The sequence below is a fragment of the Lathyrus oleraceus genome, chromosome 5, assembly GCF_024323335.1.
Source record: "Lathyrus oleraceus cultivar Zhongwan6 chromosome 5, CAAS_Psat_ZW6_1.0, whole genome shotgun sequence".
Classification (NCBI taxonomy): Eukaryota; Viridiplantae; Streptophyta; class Magnoliopsida; order Fabales; family Fabaceae; genus Lathyrus; species Lathyrus oleraceus.
In genome coordinates this window covers 368,685,993-368,702,610 of record NC_066583.1, presented here as the reverse complement: position 1 = coordinate 368,702,610, position 16,618 = coordinate 368,685,993, and positions in this window count along the sequence as shown.

Genomic DNA, 16,618 nt, shown 5'->3' with positions numbered 1-16,618 from the left:
TTGAGATGGACAGGTCTATAATGCCATATTCATTCATCTCTGTTGGCTATTGTTGCAAGGCACTTATGCTCCATCACATTTAGTTCAATCTTGAAGGTTTTATTCTGAGACATTGGAGCCTTCAAGATCATCCTTCCATTTGATTAGAGAACTCTCAGCATCTTGTCTTCGATCGACACCTTGTAGTTCTTTTTGACTAACTCCCTTATGCTGAGAAAATTGCTCTTCATGCCTGGTATGTATAACACATTTGAAATTAATGATCTCTTTCCATCTTTCCTCATAATCAGAACATCACCAACACCTTCAATTGCTAGAGTGTTGTCATTTGCGAATTTCACCATGTTCTTCATTGAGGGATTTACGTTGACATACCAATCTTTCCTTTCAGACATGTGTGATGAGCATCCTGAGTTCAAGTACCACTGGTCCTTGAATCTCTCTTCGTTTCTTGTTGTAACCATCAACAACGTCTCTTCTTCTTCTTCATGTTTCACCAGTTTTGCATAAGTTTCTTGATTCTTTTGTTTTTCTGGACAATTACTAGAATAGTGATCATACTTATGACAATTGTAACACTAAATGTGACTCTTGTATGGCTTTTGACCACCACCTATATTTCTACATGAAACACCATCTCTTTGGTTGCCTTGGTTCCAGATTTTTCTCTAATTTGACATGTTTCCTTCCTGCTGATTTTGACCAGTCGAACTGTTGTAGCCTCCTCTGCCTTTGTGTTCCATTCCAGCTTTCTTTGCCTTTCCTTTCTTTTGTTGATTGCACTTGCAAAGCCATATTACTCTTCAACTTTCCTGCAACTCTTTCAGCCATTCTTTGTTCATGAGATTTAAACGTCCCTTGAAGATCTTCCTTTGTCAGTTTTGATAAATCCTTCAACTCTTTTATGGCTACTACCACGTGGTCAAACTTTGGAGCCAACGACCTCAAGATCTTTCTAACAACAGATCTTGATGTCAACACTTCTTCATATACCTTGATTTGATTCACCAATTTCGTAACCTTGGTGAATAAATTAGTTATTCTTTCATTGGCTTCCATATGAAGCAATTCATACATCCTTTTGTGAGTTTGTAACATCACCTATTTCACCTTCTTCGCGTCTCCAAACAACTTATCCAGAATTTCCCATGCTTCTTTCGCTGACTCTACATCACTAACCTTTTCAAATTTAAATGCATCAACATATTGATGGGTTATAAAGAGAGATTTATAATCTTTCTTCTTCAATTCTTTATGTGTAGCATTTTCTTGATTTGTCGCATTTTCTGCAAGCGTTGTTACTCCTTCCTTCACAAGATCCCAAAGACCTTTATCTGCTTGCACCAATTCTAATCATTATTATTCTTGAGAATCATAAGATTTGTTGGAAAATGCCTATTTGGATGATTCATTGCCATCGTGATTTTCTTCCCACGAATCGCTTAAACTGGAGCTCTTTATACCAGATGTTGGAAATCCATCACAACCTATGGAGAATTTCAATCAATCTTGATGAACAAGATTGTTATCATCCATACAATAATAATGAAAAGAGAAGAACAATGGAGAAAGAGAATAAATAATGATGAAGGAGAAGAAGAATATTCTACAGAGTTTCTCTCTGCCCACAACCTGTGAAAAACTTCTTTATTCACTTCGCAACTACAAAATTCTGTGAATACAATGTTATGAATACAACATTCACTTCATTACAAGAATAAGGGTTACTCCCTCTATTTATAGATTTAGGTTAACTTGCTGACTAAGCCAAGACAAAAAACTATAAAAGCCCAAAATAGTTAACACTACTAAAATAGGCCTAAATTGAAATCATGTATGAAGCAACATGCTTCGACACTTCGACACACACTAACACAACTCAATACACTAGGTTGTTCGACACTTCCTTGTTCTGTCGAGTAACCTGATTCGATACAAGGAATTACAATTCAATAGAAATGCAGATAAACAGGTGTGAGTATGGATACTTAGGTACCCGTAAGGTACGGGTACATGTCAAACATTGATGGCCACACAAGTATGGACTCATATACGAGGATTTTTTAAGCTACGAGTTTGGGAAAGGGTATTATGCCCATTGCCATCCCTAAATGGAATCCATACATAAATCTTTTGGTGAAGAATATTTGACAACATAAAATATTTTTATTTTATTTTAAATATAAATGTGTAAAGCAATATTGATAATAATAATAATAATAATAATTAAAAAATATAATTTGTAAGAAGAAAAATTGTAAGAAAAATGTTTTAATATTTATTGTAATAATTATTCAAAATTGTTAGAAAATTAGTTGGCAAGAAGAAATATTAAGGAGTTTTTTTTCATTAGTTAGCAAGAAGAAATATTAAGGAGTTTTTTTTTCTTCAATAGTGTTAATTTACTTAAATTTTATTAATCACTGAATATGAATTTTTTTAGTTAAAATTTAAATTTTGATTTCTCATAGTTGTGAGAATTTGATTCTTATGTTAATTTTAAGTTTCTATAAGCAATATATTAAGGATTTAATGACAAGTTTATTTAACTTTTTTTTACTCACAAGTTTATTTAATTTATTTTATGGAGTATTAGTGTGAAATAAATAGATTTAATAAAATTTCCGTATTGAACGAATTTTATGTCTATGACAAAAATATGGATAAGAAAGAAATGAAATTACTGACTTTATGAATTTTTTTAAAGTAAAATCTAAAACGAAGCGAACTTGGAAATTATAAATAGTAAAATCTAAAAATGAGTGAGCTCAATATTATCTGCAGTAAAATCTAAAAATAGGTAAACCTAGTTTAGTAGAAATTTGATATTACAGTATTAAAAGCTCCTGAAATGCCTCTACTGATTTGAATAAAATCTGAAAAGAATTAAACCTTGAACCTTGAGATTATCAATGTAGCATTATTTAATTTATTTTTGTAAATATTTTAGTTATAAATTTTTTATGATATATATTTTTATATTTAATTAAAATCAATGTATTTATCATAATAAAAGTGTCATACGTCTCTAGATCAAAAAATAATATGTATAAAACTCAAATGAGACAACTAATTTTAGCGTTTTTTAAAAAATAGTCTAAAAAAAATGTGAGTTTTTAGATGATCGATGAAGCACATAAGAAGTTAGTACGAGTTAAATGAATAAATACTTAAAAATGTAGTATATTATAATTGCAAAATGGAATTAGAGATGACAATTGTACCCATCTTTACTGGGTACCCGCAAAAACTATCCATAATGGGTAGGGTAAAAATCCATAAAATGGGCACGGTTGAAGACACGGGCAAAATTACTCACTAAAATAAGTAGGTATGGGTGCGGGTAGGGATACCTTAGTGTCCATGGCGCCACATATTCACATTATATTTATTTATTTATTTTTATTTTCATTATTATATACATATTTTAATCTAACAATTTTATTAAATACATCGCAATTAAATTTTTATGCATTTTAATATAAATTTTTGTTTATTTTTTGAGATTAATTGAAATACACTGTCAGTGTAAAAGGGTTTTACACCATCACTAAAAGAAGTTTGACTTTTATTTTAAAAATCTATAAAGTAATACAAACGGGTGATGATGATGAACCGACGGTGTAAAACTTTTTACACTGACAGTGTATAGTAATTAATCTCTTATTTTTTATCTCAAAAATAACATCCTCAATTTTTTTAAATGTTATTAAAAACTTAAAATGATATGATAAATTATAATTGATCAATTATTTTTTATTAAAAATATGGATAAACATGTATGGGTATGTGTACTTAGGTACCCGTAAGATACGGATACGGGTACAAACATTGCTGACCATGCATGTAAGAGCTCATATAGTGAGATTTTTTTAAGCTACGAGTTTGGAAAAGGGTACTATGGCCATTTCCATCCCTAAATGGAATCAATACATAAATCTTTTGGTGAAGAATATTTGACAACCTATAATGATTTGTTTATTTATTTTAAAAATAAATGTTTGAAACAATATTGATAATAATAATAATAATAATAATAATAATAATTTTAAAAAATATAATTTGTAAAAAGAAAAATTGTAAGAAAAATGTTTGAAGCAATATTTATAATTATTATTATTCAAAATTCTTAGAAAATTAGTTGGCAAGAAGAAATATTAAGGAGTTTTTTTCCTCTTCAATAGTGTTAATTTACTTAAATTTTGTTAATCATTAAATATGAATGTTTTTTTAGTTAAAATTTAAATTTTGATTTTTTCATAGATGTTAGAATTTGATTCTTATGTTAATTTTAAGTTTCTATTTGTAATATATTAAGGATTAATGACAAGTTTATTTAACTTAACCCTATGTAATTCATTTTTAAAAAGATATCTGAGTTAAAATTTTATTTTATGGTGTATTAATGTGAAATAAATAGATTTAATAAAATTACCGTATTAAAAGAATTTTCTGACAATCTATGACAAAAATATGGACAAGAATGAAATGAAGTTATTGATTTTATGGATTTTTATAAGGTAAAATTTCAAAATAATTGAATCTCAAAATTATAAATAGTAAAATTTAAAAATAGTCAACCTCGGTATTATCAAGGTATTATCCGTAGTAAAATCAATATGTATTACCTCCATTTTTTTATTATAAGTCTATTTAAAAAAATATTTTGTACCACAATATAAGCCGTTATATAATATCAATGAATTATGTTATTTTTTCTATTATACCATTAAATATTTATTATTCTCTCTTTTTAATTATGTCAATTTCTTTTTTCAATACCATTAATAAAGGACAATTTTGTAAAGCTCTTCATAATTTCTCTAATTTATATCACAATTAATAATTTCTCTTTTTTATATCATAATTTCGTAATAAACACATTTTTATTAGATTCAAGAACATTGTCGTAATAAACACATTTTCTATTATATTCAACTTTTGTTTGTAACTACATAAACAAATTATTTTGTAATTTACTTTTTTTAAATATTTGTGTTATAATTTTTTATGGTATATACTTTCATTAAATATATAAACTCAATATCTTTAAGTTTTTTTTTTTAAATAAAGCCTCAAAAATAGTGAACATTGATATGATCAATGGAAAAGATAAGAAGTTGGTATAGATTAAATGAATAAATACATTGACATTGAGAAAATAAATATATCTTACAATTGAAAAAAAATCAATATATAAATATTATGGTGCAAGAATATTTGGAAGAACAGCCATTTCACACCATATAATGATATATTTTTTTTTGTTTTTTTAAGAAAAATGTGTGAAGCAATATTGATAATAATAATTAAAAAAAATATAGTTTGTAAGAATAAAAATTAAGGGTTTTTTTTCGTTCTTCTTCAATAGTGTTAATTTACTTAAAATTTATTAATCACTAAATATGAATATTTATTTAGTTAAAATTTAAATTTTGATTTCTCATACTTGTGAGAATTTAATCTCTTATGTTAATTTCAAGTTTGCATTTATAACATATTAAAGATGTGACAACACGTTTATTTAAACTTACCATTAGGTGAACCAAAGGGCTTCGCCTCCGCCTTCAACTTTGAACTCAAATCCTCAAACCTCCGCTCCTAAAACAAATACGTTTGCACAATGTCATACCCCAAAATTCACCCTACCCTTCACAATGATCATATAGGCCACTAACCATAAACATTTGCATATCATCATAAGCATTCATTTCATTTGAATAAGCATGGTTTGACACAAGGAGACACGTGACTTGAATTCATGGCTTGTACTGGTACCTGGTGGATACCAAGGTTCGTCAGTAACTTGAGGCAAATCAGTCAATCAAGCCCTAATCATTTGGTTTATGACGTTGGTGGATAAGTTCATTTATTTGGTAAACTGCTTGATTTTAAGGCATTTGATCAAGCCTGATCATACCTTGATCATTAGGACTTGCCACATGTTTTGTTAATCATGTATCCATGTGGTTTATATCTCAGTTGAGTCCTTATCCATGACCATTCTTGGTTAGCCATTTGGTTCTTGGTCAAGTGTTTTCAGTGCATAACTGGTTCGATTTTTCATTCATTTGATTATGGTTCAATCCAATTTACAAGTCGCGTCAGTTGGATTCACCAGTCTGTTGCGTATGCAGTCATCATTTTTGTCATCGTGTCATAATAATTGTTTTGATTAATTCTAACTTCGTATTGATTTCAACTTCAAATTAACGTTTGAAGTTTAAGTTGATTTTGAGGTTAGATTTGATCTTTGAAGATAAATTTGGTTTTAGAAATCATATCGCTCTTTTTCGAATTAATTTTAGAAGTTCAAGTTGAGTTGGACAATTCAAATTGATTCTTGAAAAATCGAATTGATTTTGAAAATTTAATCATTTCATTTTTGTTAAGCTCATTCCATATTTTTTGTTGGGCCCATTTTCAAATCCAATTTTATTTAATTCCAATAAAATCCATTTGATAACAATTTCTCATTTTTAGTCCAAATCCAATTTATCTAAACTATTTCTTATCCATTTCAATTCCTAATAAACCAACCAATTCACTCAAAACCAATATCCAATATTTATTCATTTATCCAATGTTATTAATCCAAATATCCATCACTAACCACTTTTAATCTCACAAAACCATATCCAATTTTTACCCCCCAATTAACCCATATTACCAATTTAGTTATCCATTTCTGATATACATGGTTAAAGCAAATCAGAAAAATGTCATCGGAAATACTGCTACAATATGCAGCAGTGCAAGCTGTACGCAAGCCACAACAACGAGCATGAAACAACAATTCAAACTACAACCATAAGCCACAAACTGCAGCTCCCAGTCGACGCACACGTCAAGCCAATTCCAAAACAGAACTTAAACGACAAGTTACAACAAAACTCACTGCGGAACGCACAAACCAAAACGACATCCTAAACAAAACTGGAAATTTGAAAATGGAAACATGAAAAGAAATACAAACACAACAACGAAACGCAAATACCAACTGCGGAACGCACAAACCAAAACGACATCCTAAACAAAACTGAAAATTTGAAAACAGCAACATGAAAAGAAATCCAAATGCAACAAAGAAATGCAAATACCAACTGCGTAACGTACACACCAAAACGGCATCCTAAACAAAACTGGAAATTTAAAAACGACAACAGAAATTCCAAAACGCATTCATCAATTCCTTCTAAAAGACTCTATAAATACATGATTAAGCATTGAATTTTGGGTCTCTCCAATTGGTTTCTCTTCCAGAATTCTTCTTCTTCCCTTTCTCTTTTCTGCTAACCGTAACCTGGTTCTTTGCCGAACCTCTATTGCCATTGCCTTCAACCTTCTTCGAACCCAAGCCTTACGAACTCTTCTCGGTATTTCGCTTATCACTGCAACATAGAACACACAAAAACTCATATAGAATCCGTATAGAAGGGGTGAAGAAGAAAAGGGAAAAGAGGCGGTAGCGGAGAAGAAGAAAAAACTCACGGCGAATTGGAGATCTGCGTCCGGTCACTCTTCATCCATCGAAGAATCTCAATCTATAATTCAATAATCCTTCATTCTTTGGAGCAGTAGCAAATCACCATCACAAATGATTCATGATACGACTATTGCAAATCAAACTGCAGATCGTTCACGATGCCGAATCATAGCTTGTCACAACTCGTAATGAAATCATTGTACCAAAAGCAACTTGTAACAAGAATCGAAGGAAGACGGTTGAAGAATCATTAGTGCAAGGAGTGAAGGCTGGAGATTCGAATCCGACGTTCATCGGCCGATCATCCTTCGCCCTCGCTGGTAGGTCGTTCACCTCTTCGTGTAGGTCGATTTTATTTGCGTTAGTACGAATTTATTGTTGTGGATCATAGTGGAATCCCACTCCACTTTCGTTCGATCGCTCAATTCATTCCGTCGAAGATTCGTGTGTTAGTGATTTCGTTATGCTTAGGTGGATAAGTGTTGTTCCATTTCGGTTAGGGAGAATAGAAGCAGAATAGTGGCACGAGTTGCTTCATTAATTTATAACCGCCACCGGCGATGGAGGCCGGCACGGTTAGATTCGTCCCAATCTGTGCGTCTTCCCTCAGTATATTACTGAGCGTGAAGCAAGGTGAAAGGCGGCGACCTTTTGCTTTTGGTGCTTTCACCGTGGGCCTCCAATTGGGGTCCAATGCTATTATGTAGTTGTCATACGGTGAACTGACTTTATGTGTTTTTTTCTTTGGAAAGCAAATGTCGCGGATAGCAAGAGTCGCCATCGACTTTTCTTTTATCCAATAAGGAAAGGCGGAAAAGAACAGGAAAGACCTTGATTAGATTTTGGGTTCGGGAGGTACATTATACAAAGGGAAGGTGTTAGCACCCTTTGTATCCATGGTTGTCCATGGGCTCTTAATTGCTTGATCACTTATGTTTTTCTTGTCTTAAAAAGTGTTTGGGAAACTGTTTAGAAAATGTTTTGAAAAGAGAGTTTAACTTTGTAATGATTCTTGTACGAATGTATACAAAGTATTTATCTCGTTTAATTTTGAAAGTTGTTTAGAAAAATATAACTTGGCAATGATTCTAGTACGAATGTATACCAAGTGGTGATTTTCTAATAGATGTTTTGCAAAGTGTGAGGTGTGAAAAGTGTTTTAAGTTGTGAGTCAGCATTTAAGAGTTATACCTACCCAAGGTCTTTAGGGGTATTTCCTATCCTTATGAAGGTAAAACTGTCCTTACTATTGAGAAGTAAGTAGTCTTATCCTTTGGATGTAAAGGGACATCGTAGGGTCGTCGATTAGTCATTGAAGGCAACATTTGTAAGGATACCTTAGCATTCGAAGGGACGATCATCATTTAATCGTAGGCTACCACGGAGGGTCATCGAGGGACAAAATCATATATTCACAGGCAACATCCGAGGGACTATGATTCATCTTATAGGGACATGATGATTTAATCGAAGGGTCTTTGCTAAGTGTATCCCCACATTCGCGGGACATGACCGTAATACCGTAAGGCAACAAAGAGAGGGTCAAGATCATATATTCAAAGGCAACATTTGTAATCAGTTAGGTAATTAGGATGAATCTCCATAAGGGTATCCCACAAATAAAGTGGAATACCTAGCAAGCTACCTTCTTCGGGAATATGTGAGCCCTCACAAAATTCAGCAAACAGGTCAGAATACCAAATGGGGTGCGATCAATAGTTGCACCGAACAAAGGAATCGCAGCAGTAATAATGTCAGGCAAATATTACACAGCTATGATAGGACATGTCAGATAAACACAGAACAGAACAGAAAAAAATCAGCGACTGTCATGTTCGCTACTGCCTCGCCTAGCGAAGGCTTGGCGAACACTCGCTACATGTTCGCTTAGTGATGTGCTAGCGAACGGCTGCGGGTTTTGATTTTAATTACAGTACGATTTCAGCAAGCTCCAAACCCTATGGCATCCATTACAGAAATTACATGGTTAAACATTCAAGACATCCATGCATACTTAGATCCACATGCAAAACCTAAGATATATTTATAAATTCAATCATTATGTCACATGTAAATTGGGAGCATAAAGCGGTAGTGGTGGTGCAAACCTGTTTGCAATTGAATTGCAACGTTGAATTGGCAGATAACTCTTAGGGTTGGTGCCGGATTGAGTTGGGCGGAGGTAACCTTTGTGCAGATGAGTTTCCTTCAGGGTTGCCTTTAGGGTTGCTCTGAATTCTCTTGTTTAGCCTCCAGGGTTTGCTGTCTGTGTGGGTTTGTGTTTCTCCCTTTTTCTTTCTCCCCTTTTCTCCTCCCTGCTTGAATGAGGTCTTGGTATTTATAATCGTTTTTGTGACCTAATGGGCTCATAATGAAGCCCAAAATTTCTGGTATTCGCAAGCTTCGCTAGGCGAGTGGTGCAGTGAAGGGTTCGCTAGGCGAAGGATTTTGCTCGTCTAGCGAGCAAGCCAGTTTAAGTCATTTTCTGGATTTGGCCACCTGTGTGCTGGGTCTTTGTTCCTTTAAGATCAATGTCTTGAAAAATGAGTTGGAGTGCCTTGAAAAATGTCTTGCAAGATTAACAGGCAAATTTTGGGGTATGACAGTAGTGTACACCCCGTAGGCCTAGTGCCCCCCCCCCCCTCGGTTTGGGCTTGTTTCCCCACCTATCCAAGGCCCATGCTGGATTGGTGTTTATTAGATTTAGGATTAGGTGAATAATAATAGTTAATAATAATTAGGATAATTGTTTAGGATTAATTGGTTGATAATTGTTTAGGATTAATTGATTGATAATTGTTTAGAATTTGGATAATTGTGTTAATTATTGAATTTGGATAATTTTTGTTAATTATTTTAGAATAGATTGCTAATGGTTTTAGAGTTGAATTTTGATAATTGTGCTAATCGTTGAATTTGGATAATTTTTGTTAATTGTTTTAGAATTGATTGTTAATTGTCTTAGAATTGATTTAATAATTGTTTTAGAATTGATTTGATAATTGTTTTAGAGTTGAATTTTGATTATAAAAAATTTGAATACTCTTCTACTTTGATATAACATCTAACATTAACTCCTAACTTTAAATTTTTGTTTTCTAACTTCTAACTTGTTACATTATTGTACCTAACTTCTAACATTAAATTTTTGTCATCTTACCTTGCTCTTATTTTGCTTTTCTTTACCATATTGTATCATCATTCTTCATCTCATTCTAAAATGGACTAAAAATGGATTAGACTTAAAAAATGCAAAAAACAAGATAATTCCCAAGCATGTAATGGACTTTGGACAATGGATTTAGAGACTCATTAGGACCCTTGCAAAAGACTTTGGACAAGTATTTGACCCGAACATGGAAAGGAGCATTCAAGACTCAAGAAGACTTGTAATCTTTTACTCGCTTTCTAGTTTAGGACACTATGCACACATAAGGTTTTCTCTTGGACTACCTGACAATGAGATCTTTTATTTCCCGCACTCACTTGTACTTTACATGTACCCCCTCCCCTTTCCGATGTATGCTTTTACTCGTTTTCTTTATTATTGTTTGTTAGCTATTCTTTTAGGCATTAGGAGCGATCACTCTTTCAAAAATCAATAAGAAAACAATGGATCCAACGTCAATCGGTCTTTTTCCAAATCAAACTAAAAAAAACAATAAATGGCGATTAGGATTGTACGTCACGAGCCTTAAGTGGTAAAGAAGGGATGAGAATGGAGCTTTCCTACACTCGTTCTAAATGCTTCGAACACAAGACGTTTGGCTTGGTAGTTCGAGGTATTCACCTTTACACATAGTCTTTAGTGCAATCCGAAATCAATAACACTTTCTCAAAACCTAAAAACAACTTCAACGCATTCAAATCTTTTGTTTGAGCCTTAGGGCGACACAATCGAAAACCCTTCTTCAAGGTAATAAAATCAACAAAACAAACAAACTTTTTAAATCCATGAACTACGGGGCTCTGATTTCTCATTTCAACAAGTGGGCATACGTAGGCACGAGGACCTAATCCTTGGCAAGCACACTAATTTAAAATCTACCTCCACTCCGCAAACCTTTGGCAAGCAAAAATTTTGATAAACAACAGCCATTCAAGCGCAAACATCCTAGATGGTTCCCATGGAGTACCATGGATTTGAGGGGTGCTAATACCTTCCCCTTGCATAACCGACTTCCGAACCTGTTCGTGGTTGCGATGACCATTCTTTGGGATTTTCTCTATATTTTCCCTTTCCTTTGGAATAAATAAAAACCGATGGCGACTCTGTATTTTTTGCGTAGCGACAGCTGGTGACTCTGCTGAGGACACCTCCATAAACAAGTCAAGCCTAATCTAGGTTGCTTCCTCGCATGTGTGGATGTTTATCCTTTTGATATTGCTTGCCTTATTTATTGCCTTTTGCTTTAAATTTCTTTGGTAATCAGTTTTATGGTTCCATGATTCTATGATACCGAATGGATGACACTTTGATTGCAAGAAACCTTGTGGGAAATATTCTCTACCTGAGTCTAGAGTGAAAACTTGAGATAGGAGAGGTTGAGTAGTATGGGCCACCGAGAAGCTTTTCTCGTAAGGGTCGATACGAGAACCTCGCTTAGAGTAGATTCTTTTGGATACGTTAACGACCGTCAAGCTTTTGGCGTAAACGATTAATGTCTTCATTAGGATCAATGACTTTAAGGACCTTTGTAGAACATTGAACCTTTGACCAATTAAGATTGATGGTCGCATAGTACGGCTCCCCGAGAAGCTTTTCTCACGAGGGTCAGTACGAAGATCTCACTCAAAGTAGATTTTCTTGATGGAGTTGTTGACCGGAAAGCTTTTGCTGTAAGCGGCAAACAGTCAAGAGGGTCCATGACTTTGAGTCCCTTGTCTAGAACCCAATGTCGATGGTCACGTAGTACGGGTCCCCGAGAAGCTTTTCTCACATGGGTCAGTATGAAAATTTCACCTAGAAGAGACTCATTTGAGGGAGTTGACGACCGACAAGCTTTTACCGTAAGCGCCAAGCAGCCAAATGAATTGATGACTCTAGGGTCCCTATCTATAACCCTAGAATACGATCAGTGAGATCCATGTTATGGAAAGCAATCAAAGTTATCCTTCATCCGTATCTCGAGCCTGTGATATTATGCCTGCTTGTGTGTGCAACTTGTGAAAGCCATGCTTATGCACCGTAAATTCATGCATTAATGCATTCATGCATCATGAATGATAAAAAAATATAATACTCATGCATCATTCACATATCATCCTGCATTTCATGATGACAATACCAATCTTACTATCACTTAGCCTTTAGTCAGACAAACCACTACCACCAAGCTGATTGCCTGACATCTGTCTTAAACTAGAAGCATGTCGCAGATTACCATGGAAGAACTACGAAGAGGTCAGGAAGCATTGAAGGTTGAAGTCAACCAACTGAAGACTCAGATGAGTCTGATCATGGATATCCTGCAGTCAATGATGAGGAAGGAAGGCAACCCCATGCCAACAGTTGTACCAGAAGTGGTCACTCCGATAAACGTGCCTGATCCTATTCCACCTTAGGAGCAGTCTCGTGGATTCCATCCACATCTTGTACCTCCAAGGGCTCCTTATCAACGACCATGTCATGTTCCCCGACCAGGGCAGAGGAACCTTGTGCCGAACCAGTATCCAAATCAGCAGCGGAACTTCGCTCCACATAAAAGGCAGGGACCAAGAAAGCCTCCAAAGCAGTTTGATCCAGTGCCCATGTCGTATGGTTGAATTCTACCCCTGTTGCTTAATAGCTCATTGGTGCAACTGAGGGAAGCTAAGGCCCATCCAACACCTCTTCCTCCAGATTATGATGTGAATGCTAGGTGCGATTTCCATTATGGGAAACCTGGACACTCAATCGAAGACTGTAAGAGCTTCAAGTACAAGGTACAAGACTTGATTGAGTCAAGAGTTATTGTATTCACACCGCAAGGTCTGAACATAGTGAACACTCCTCTGCCTCCACAAGAGGGTACATCTGCAATGCCATGATCAGTGCAATTGGAAGCTAGGGTAGATTTGAAGAGTCTACACCTATGAGAAGAGTTTGAGAAGGATCTCTTTAAGGATTGTCACATTATTTGCTGACAGCCTAATAATCTCCAATCTGAGGATATGAAAATAAGGTCGAGGATGCCCGCAGTCACTAGTTTTGTTAAAACATGTTCATGTGTGATTTTATTGATTGGCATTTGTAACAAACTCGTTTGTTTTTGAATAATAATGACATTGAAATGAATATGCATGTTTTGAATAAATCCATTGGTGGCCACTCATACTTCATCTTATCAATATCTAACTTTTATTTTAAGCAAAGTTAAGAGGAGAAGGATGAAATTGAAAACACGAAATCGCTGCACGTACACTTTTGAATAAAACCTTGCTGATGATGTAAGGCATTGTTTCAAATCCCAAACACTGGAGGTATAAGGAAGATAATCCCTAGTCAACCCCTTCGAGCCAGGGAGTAGGAGTTTCTTTCTATACATAAAACCCTCAATTTCAAACCGGGGCAGGGTAGTCATCAGCTAGTTTGATTGGGCGTTCAAACTTCAGAAGAGGAGTGTCCTATCTGAGGATCAACCAAATTTTATCCCTCAAGAGAGGTCGGAAACCACAAATTCCAAATGGTTGTCCCTCACCAACAGAGGAACGAGGCAATCACAACCCTTCAAATCTAACAGATAAATGTCACATGATTTGTTTCAACAAAAAGAAACAAGAGAACAAAAAAAAAATGAAAGGAAAGAAAGTTCGCTAAGTCAAAAACTCGAAAACGAGTGACTTAGGAAAAAATTAGGGCAGCCCTGTGGATTGTGAATCTGAACCAATCTAGCGAAAGTAGGGAAATGAAAATACAAAATAGAGTCAGAGGTCAAAAGAAAACCCTCAACAAGAACAAAATCGTGTGGCTACAAACCAAACAGAAGGTGCATGACTGCCACACTGAAAACCTCATAGGTTCCTTTTCACTCCCAACTCCCATTTGGAAAATGAGCGCTTGTGTCAAACTAGCTGAATGTAGGACTGGAGAACAACACGAAGAATGGGTGGGTTAGGATAGGTTTGAGCCTTACATATTTTCCTTCTAAAACCGTGAACCAGACCATGTTACAACCCTCAAAGACCTAATTGAAGCAGGGTTTATTTCGAAAGTGTATTATGGTCAGTACAATCATGTTAAAACTGACTCCTCAACAATTTGCTCATAATTTGTGTTGATATTGATATGACATTCTTTATCAGTGATGCGTTCATTGTATGTCATAATTTCAGTGAACATGCTTGGATTTCAAATCTAGCATAAACATGACATTGCTATTATCATTTCCAAAAAATGAACATGTGTTACTCGTGAGTAAGCATTTGACGTCAAGAGATTCCTCATAATGAGCGTGAATTGGAAATCTTGATGACCCCAAAAAAGAATGACGCCTAAAAGACTTTGTTAAGCATAGGAAAATTAATTCAACTGATTGAATCATAAGACAAAACTTGAGAACTCCGTTGAGCAGAGACAGGTCACCTTGATTTGATCGTACTCAGAGAGACAAATGCCTGAGAACTCCGTTGAGCAGGGGCGAATTATTTTTATTGATCATAATGAGTACTGAAAGCCTGAGACTCCATTGAGCAGCAACCAACCACTTCATTTGATTATATCAAAGAGCAGAGTGTCCAAGAACTCCGTTGAGCAGAAGGACAAGATGTTTCATATTTTAATCAATCTGAGACAGTTACGTCGAGGAATTTCAATAAGATTCAGTTAGTCTGAGAAAGTTATGTCAAGATTCGAAGAATCTCTCCAAAGATCAGATAGTCAGGGGGTAAACCGTCCCAATTGATCGCATCAGAAGACCAAACGCCTGAGAACTCCGTCGAGCAGGGGCAAATTGTTTTGATTGATCCTATCAAGTGATGAACGCCTGAGACTCCGTTGAGCAGCGACCAGTCACTTCTTTTGATTATATCAAGAAGCTGAATGTCTAAGAACTCCATTGAGAAGAAAAGACAAGACACTTCAATTTTCAGTCAATTTGAAGCAATCACGTAGATAAATCTCTACAAGATTCAGTTGATCTAAGGAAATTACGTCAATATTCGACAAATCTCTACAAGACATTAGTTAGGGGAATTCCCTCAGAGATCCGCTAGCCAAAGGAAGAGTTATTCCAAGACCTATACTGGGGAAGGCTACCTCAGGAACCCAAGAAATCAATCTTCCGAGATAGTTAATCAGAGGTATACAGTTCCAAGAAACAGGGGCAGGGCAGATCAAGATAGTTATCATGACAAAGCTGCTTCACGACTTGTGATTAAGGCAATACATGTGGATTCCCAACGGGCTAGGGCGTGTCTGGCTAGTGAAGGAAGATCCTTTGTGTACTTTTGAGGTTGTTAATAGCAAGATCCATGGTGCATAAGAGACTTCTAAGTTCGAGATGAATGTCGGCGTGTCACGCTAAACATATCCCTAAACCCTTCAGCAGGGAACACTGATCCTAATTGATAAACCCAACGGTTACTGGTACCCAATGTTCTCAATCTCCATACATTTCCTACCATACTGTCTAACCAAAATCCTGACCATGCATCAACATCTTGCATAATCAATCATTCATTACATATCATTGCATCATAAAGCGCGTAGCATATACCATCAAAATAGGGCACTACGCCTTGCAAAATAAATATGCATAACTGCATAAAAGTCTTTCTCGAAAGCATAAAAGAATCCTCTGCTGAGATATTCTTCCTCCCCAATTGAGAACATCACCATGAAACCTTGGATTGGTATTCCCCGCAGGTTTCTCGAAGTCTCTCCTTTGCAAATACCTTGGGAATCTTCAACCAGTCATTTACCTTTCGTAAGTGGTCCACTGCCTTTTTCCTGTGACGTCCCCTTTTCTTCTTTCGAAGCTCGTTCCCGTTGACCCCTAGGGAATTCTCCATTATTGACACTCGTCTGTGTTGATCCTTTCTTTTTTCAATACGCGTTTGTATGGATCTCCAATACTCGTCTGTATTGAATTGCAACACTTGTCCGTGTTGAACCCTTTTTCTTCAATCTTGCTTCAACACTCGTCCGTGTTG